Genomic DNA, 6968 nt, shown 5'->3' on the forward strand with positions numbered 1-6968 from the left:
CTGAATTACACGGCTTTCTATTCAAAGGAGGACAAAAGAAATTCCCTGAGTTCGATTTCTTGCAGCACAGAGAGGAGCACTGTTATGAGGCTGGTTAGCTCAGTTGGTTAGAGCGTGGTGCTAATAACGCCAAGGTCATGGGTTTGAGCCTCGTACGGGCCAGGTCCTTTTCTCCTCTCTTACCGAAGCTGTTAGGTTCCTTTCCGTGGTGAGAGGGGTTGTCATGCAACGCTGCCACATAGTGCCGACAGACAAGAGTGTTGCAGGAGAAGAGAAAAGTGTTTGAAGATTTAAGAGTGTCTTAGGTGGAGCCAAAATCAAGTGTCACAAATGCAAGTGGGAGGATTTCCAATGTTTAATATGGTAAAAATAAGCGGAAGTTATCTGCCGGTCCGGCACAGTCTGCCATGCTTTTGTCATATACTGTAAAGTGGTGTCGAACTGGGTGTCGAACTGGAGCCTCACCATTTGCATATGTGAGGCTCCAGTTATACATCGAGTGTCACATTAAATGACGAAAATGAAGAGTTAAAGCAGCTGGAGAGGTTTTCTTACAACTTTTGAGCTGACAGTTTTGGAAAATGTTTCCTTCACGCTGCACTGTACAACATAGGCAGCCAAGAGTCTCCAAAACAATACAGAATTGACAGATAGGAGAAAATTCCCACTCGTCCTGAAGTTCCCAAAATCCAGCACTGAGCGTAAACAAAGTGTCTAAGTAGCGTGGGAATGCTAACCCTAACCCTAGCTGGAGTTTGAGCAATCCAGCACTGAGCTTAAAAAGATGAGTCAAAGTAACGTCTAATCGGATTAGTTTCCTTAGAGCTGGTTCTGAGTTTGCTCAAGAGTTTACCTTTCACAGATGCGCAAAGAAGAATGTTGGGGGTGCACGCTTCAAGGTGCCTTACAGCTGTAGGGAGTGATTCGAGACGATTCGTGGCGTGTGCTCGTTCCCATATACCGTACGCCCCGGGGTGCAGTGCTAGGATGACGTACAATACCGCTTGGGCTCGTAACGGCGTTATATGCAAGTGCGGGACGTGAGGGTTTTCGTTTGTTCGTTTTGTTTTGCTCTGCTTTGCTTTGTTTTGCTTTCCATCGCGTTGGTAAGAGCGTAAATAAAAAGGCGATTCCTGCGTCTACCACTAATGTAAGAGCTATTTCAAGTGCGACGTGGTGCGGCTTTTCAAATGCTTGTGGGCATTTCTCTGTTGTTGATTCTTTTTTTGTGTGTAACAAAGTGGCATTTTCATGTCCGGACGGGGAGACTTTATCATTCCGACATGAAGCCACCCTTAAGTCCTCTGAGGCGTGTCTGTCTGCAAGGCTTGTATTTTGGAAATGTTTTTTTGAAAGGGAGAACGACTTTGAAATAGGCTTCCGCCGGCGCCTCGCGATCCAGGTAAGATTGTAGCAAGAACGCAGCGGCAGTGGGGCTTGCTGTAGTCGTGGCTGAGTGGTTAAGGCGATGGACTAGAAATCCATTGGGGTCTCCCAGCACAGGTTCCAATCCTGCCGACTACGTTGTCCGCCTTCAGTCGGTGTGTTTCGGCAGAAGCAAAGAAGCGCGCCTCTTTGCTGTTCCTGGTGGTTTTAAAACGCCCAATCGCTTGTACCCGCTGCCTTGGAAATAAGTTCTTCAGTGTCCGCGAATGGCATTTTGCAGATGTCGACGCGTTTTGCACAGAGCACCAAAAAAGCGTCTTTTTTGAAGGCCCAGGCACTGAGCATTGGTGGTTCAGTGGTAGAATTCTCGCCTGCCACGCGGGAGGCTCGGGTTCGATTCCCGGCCAATACAGCGGCTTTTGCAGCGAGCGGCTCCATCACTTGCATCCCCTTGCAACTCGCAACTGAAAACCCACTGAAGCTAAGCAGGTGTGAGCCAGGTCAGTACCCGGATAAGGGTGAGCTACAGGGAAAAACAAAGCTTCCAGCTGGAAGCGGTGTTAATGGTGCCGGCGGGAGGGCATTCACCCTGAGGTCTGTGCGGGTCCCAATGCCCCAGCATAGTGACAGAGAAATAAACATGTTTGGGCAACTTTGGTCACCCCCAATTAACTTCTGGGGCAGGAAAAGCACACTTTTCAAAACTTGTTTTTCAGCTCGAAATAAACGTGTTTTTTCAAACCTTGGAATCCCAATGTAACTGCCTGGCTCATTAGAGCCCACTGAGTCAGCCCTTAACCCCACTGTGCAGAAGTTGTCAAAACGGGTTTTTCAGCAGAAATAAACACGTTTGGGCAACTTTGGTCACCCCCATTTAACTTCTGGGGCAGGAAAAGCACACTTTTCAAAACGTGTTTTTCAGCTCGCTGTGACCTCTGTTTTACATCTCATCCAAAAGACAGCGCCCTTTTGCAACACAGCGTCTCTGTCACTATCATAAGTGACTGCCATCATAAGAATATGAGTCCAATATTTTAGAATATAGTCAGAATGACTTCTAACCTTACCTGTGGTGTCTTTAATCCCTATTGCTCAATGCATGGTGTACGTACTGCATAGATGTGTCTTGAGAATGAGGAATGGGCCCCTGAGACGGTCATTTACCTGTTTCACAAATGATCGTATTTTACTAGAGATTCTGTTTGGGATTCAGATGTGCATTCGGACAGCAATCCCTTTCAAGAAATGATACGTTCTGGATGAGGTCAAAGGTGCTGGAACACTGTATTTAGGATGTGTTTGCAGTGATTGTGTGTCTCCTGCTTCAACGCAGTGATATATAAATGTGCTCCTGTAATTTATTGGTACAAGCCCAGGGCAGTAAGCAGTCTGAGGATTTATTTCCAGACGGCATAGAGCAGTGAAGCAGTGAAGTAGTGCAACACACTGGATCATTATATTATTAGAATCTATTCTACTTAAATTATTACATTATACACAATTTGAGTTCATTTTAAAAAGTAAAAGGTAATGAAAGGAATGCATTTTCATAAGAAAGATAATACCGATATGCATGTGATAATCTTCCTTATATCATGTAGTGTGTCATTTGGACACTTTATGGGCTTGAAATACAAAGAAAATCATGTTCTATGGTACAAGATAAATACAAAACATAAGCTTTTATTTTAATTAGATTTGTTTATAAAGCATAAGCAATCATTTATTACATTAATATATGTGAAAATGACATTTTAGCATCATAATATTACATAAAGGTCTCTAGCATCAACACAGTGATATATATATATGCTCAGTGATTTATTGGTACATGCCCAGGTCAATAATCAGAATGAGGATTTATTTCCAGACGGGCTACAGGTAGTGTTGTGAAATACTTCAACACACTGGATAAAAACCAAAGAAATGAAGATATGTAGCAATCACATTGTAACAGGGGTGACAGTGACAGTGACTTAATGCTTATACTAGTGGACTTTTGGTACCTTTAGGGTACGGAGCGAGCCGCAGGGAAGGCTCGCTCCGTGCGCACACGTCCTTTCGATGCCAGTCCAACAAGTGCTCCGCATTAGCTGCGTCGGGGCCCCGGCGTGTCGCACCTCACCTCACCTCGCACTGCCCCCTCCTTGAATGTCTGCCGCTGGGCATGCCCTGCTCTCCTCCGCCTTATCTTATCGCGTGTGAGCACCGACAATGGCCACAATGCCGGGGAATGGCACCTGTAAAGTGTTAATTAGGGCACAGGAACAGCCCGTCTCGTCTCGGGGGGGGCGGCTTCAGAGACAATACAGCAAACACAGCGGGGCGGGGGAAGAAGACGACACCACACATGCGGGTACATTCAGCTCCGGCGGGAACGAGACATTTGTCGGTCTTTTCAAGTGCCGAGAGCCGAGCAATCCTTCACTTGTATCGTTTCTCCCCGGTGACTAGATCTGGCCCTGCGACTCTCGACTGGGCTCACCCCCGGGGCAGCCCAGCAGGTGTGAGCCTGGCCGGCACCCGGATGGGAGATTCCACCCCGGAAAAGCTCCGGTTGCTGCTGCTCCTGCAAGAGGTGTGACTGGGACCAGTAGGGAGCGTTCACCCTGCGGGCTGTGTGGCTCTCTTACGCCCCAGCCTCCTGATGGCGACACTCTGCTGCACAAACAGGCGCCGTCCTTCAGGGGAGGCGTCAAACCGAGGTCCCGACCCTCCTTGGCCATTAGGAAACCCCAGGGCGTCTCTCAAAAAGAGACGCCGGGGGTGTCCCTCTGGTGTTAGTGCTCCCCTTTACCCATCAGTCGGGGTCTCCTCCTAATCCCCGTCTCACCTGTAACAATCAATGACGAGGCCCCCCTGTCCGTGAGATTTAGTACTCGCGCAAGAGACCGGGGGAAGAGCGCGAACGCGGTCCCCCGCCCCCCACAAAGTGCGCGCTCCGGGTTCCCTCTCGGGGCCCTGCAACACAGCGGAAGGGCAGCGAGAAGGAGCCTCTTGCTCTGACGGCGCAAGGCCACAAGAGGGCGGAGGCGCCGCGCGCCCGGCCGACGTGTTGGACCGGTGCGCTTTACGTGCTGAAATAAACACGCGAAAGCCCCGAAATGTTTCCAGAGTGCTGTGCACTGGAGGTTTTTGTCTGGTGAAGACTTGCCTGGTGCTCCTCCGTGCAGATTGTTTGTCCTCCTCCAGTGCGGGACGAGCCAACACAAGGGAGCGCATTCGCCAACATCCAGGCACGCAATGCGATTTGGAAAGCAGCTCCTTTCCAAAGAGTTGCACACGAACGATCCTTCAGTCCCGCTCGGGGGGCACGGAGCCCCCGCCACACACAGCTTCAAGTAGCGAGTCAGGCGCCGGGGCTTTCGCTTACGGCCACACCACCCTGAACAAGCCTGATCTCGTCTGATCTCGGAAGCTAAGCAGGGTCGGGCCTGGTTAGTACTTGGATGGGAGTCCGCCTGGGAATACCAGGTGCTGTAAGCTTTTGCTCTCCCGGCCAGCAGGGGTCGCCGTTGGTGCCGTAGGCTTTGGGAGGAAAACCTGCAGGATGGAAAGGTGATCTATAGCCTCATCTCTAGAGATGTTTTGTTGCTGTGGCATGTGTGTGACCCATATTCAAAAAAAAAACCCGTCTGTAAAACGAATATCGAAGCTGCCTCTAAATCTGCAAATGAAGATGAGTCGATAAACCACTCGTTTTTCGTATAACTAGACATATATTCATTTGTTACCGATTTCATTCATTGAGCACGGATACAATAGAGGTACAGCCATTCACTGTTTGACATGTCTGCACTGGTACAGAACCGAGCAATCAGAAAACGGGTGAAACTGTCTTTAGACTCAGCATACAGTATCGAGGCCCCCCATGACCAAATAAAGGCTAACCTCGATAATCAGCCTAAAGAACGCAGACTACAGCAAAACGACTGACTTTGAAAAGGGAATGAACGTCCGGAAGGAGTAGTGGAACTAGCTTGAGATGCTTCTCCGGACCCCTAACTAAAAGCCAGCGAGAACCAGCAGCGGCGTCCACTCCTGTCGAACCGGGATCCTTCCGCAGCCACGCAGCTCGTGGTGTCCTAACCCTCCCGTATCTGATTTTGGACCAAGCACATCAGGGGAGAGCGCGAACGCAGTCCCCCACTACCAGAAATTATGCAGTCGAGATTCCCACATTTGGGGAATTCGCAGGGGTCAGCACAGCCGGAGTGCAATGGCCGAGCCTCGCCCTGGGTGAACCTCCTTCTTGATCAAGGTATCTCCCCTGCCAGGTAAGTATGAGTTAAACAGGCCCCTGCAAGCGGCCCGCACCCACAGCACAAATCGCACAGCCTAGGCCACCTCCTCGCCCCGCACGCCACCGCCTCCTGCTGGGCCCACTCTTTCACACACTCACACGCCACACTAACACTCAAAAGTGTGGGCAAAACGAGAAAACGAGCGCGCCGTTTCCTACACATCTGCAGTCGCCGTTGCGCATTCGCAGCATGTCCCGGGATGCAATTCGGCCTCATTTGCATAACTCCAGACCGGCAGATCGCCACGCAAGCTCGCGACGTGCGCCTGCCACACACCGAACAAACCTTTTCAGCAATTTCCAAAAAACGGGCCTGCTCGCCTGCCCACAAGGCTCCGTCTCTTACCTGCTCTCCAGAGCCTGCTGCCTTCTGTGCTTTTCTCTCGGCACCGCTGCAGTGCACACAACTCCTGCAGCGGGAGGGGGGGAGAAAGATCCCGCGCTCCGCAGCAGGGAAGGCTCGCTCCGTGCGCACACGTCCTTTCGATGCCAGTCCAACAAGTGCTCCGCATTAGCTGCGTCGGGGCTCCGGCGTGTCGCACCTCACCTCACCTCGCACTGCCCCCTCCTTGAATGTCTGCCGCTGGGCATGCCCCGCTCTCCTCCGCCTTATCTTATCGCGTGTGAGCACCGACAATGGCCACAATGCCGGGGAATGGCACCTGTAAAGTGTTAATTGGGGCACAGGAACAGCCCGTCTCGTCTCGGGGGGGCCGGCTTCAGAGACAATACAGCAAACACAGCGGGGCGGGGGAAGAAGACGACACCACACATGCGGGTACATTCAGCTCCGGCGGGAACGAGACATTTGTCGGTCTTTTCAAGTGCCGAGAGCCGAGCAATCCTTCACTTGTATCGTTTCTCCCCGGTGACTAGATCTGGCCCTGCGACTCTCGACTGGGCTCACCCCCGGGGCAGCCCAGCAGGTGTGAGCCTGGCCGGCACCCGGATGGGAGATTCCACCCCGGAAAAGCTCCGGTTGCTGCTGCTCCTGCAAGAGGTGTGACTGGGACCAGTAGGGAGCGCTCACCCAGCGGGCTGTGTGGCTCTCTTACGCCCCAGCCTCCTGATGGCGACACTCTGCTGCACAAACAGGCGCCGTCCTTCGGGGGAGGCGTCAAACCGAGGTCCCGACCCTCCTTGGCCATTAGGAAACCCCAGGGCGTCTCTCAAAAAGAGACGCCGGGGGTGTCCCTCTGGTGTTAGTGCTCCGCTTTACCCATCAGTCGGGGTCTCCTCCTAATCCCCGTCTCACCTGTAACAATCAATGACGAGGCCC

At 51.6% G+C, this 6968-nt stretch overlaps 3 non-coding genes across 3 annotated transcripts; 2 read left to right on the top strand and 1 right to left on the bottom strand.

Annotated features, from left to right (window-relative positions):
- Window positions 1-1727: 1727 nt before the first annotated feature.
- Window positions 1728-1798, top strand: trnag-gcc (transfer RNA glycine (anticodon GCC)). The gene has a single exon. It is a non-coding gene; the product is annotated as a tRNA-Gly (tRNA).
- Window positions 1799-4753: 2955 nt separating this feature from the next.
- LOC138226378 (5S ribosomal RNA) lies at window positions 4754-4872 on the top strand. Its single transcript, XR_011184515.1, has one exon. It is a non-coding gene; the product is annotated as a 5S ribosomal RNA (ribosomal RNA).
- Window positions 4873-5507: 635 nt separating this feature from the next.
- Window positions 5508-5671, bottom strand: LOC138226357 (U1 spliceosomal RNA). Its single transcript, XR_011184498.1, has one exon. It is a non-coding gene; the product is annotated as a U1 spliceosomal RNA (small nuclear RNA).
- Between the last annotated feature and the right edge of the window lie 1297 nt (window positions 5672-6968).

Source organism: Lepisosteus oculatus, unplaced genomic scaffold (genome assembly GCF_040954835.1).
Source record: "Lepisosteus oculatus isolate fLepOcu1 unplaced genomic scaffold, fLepOcu1.hap2 HAP2_SCAFFOLD_136, whole genome shotgun sequence".
Taxonomy (NCBI): Eukaryota; Metazoa; Chordata; class Actinopteri; order Semionotiformes; family Lepisosteidae; genus Lepisosteus; species Lepisosteus oculatus.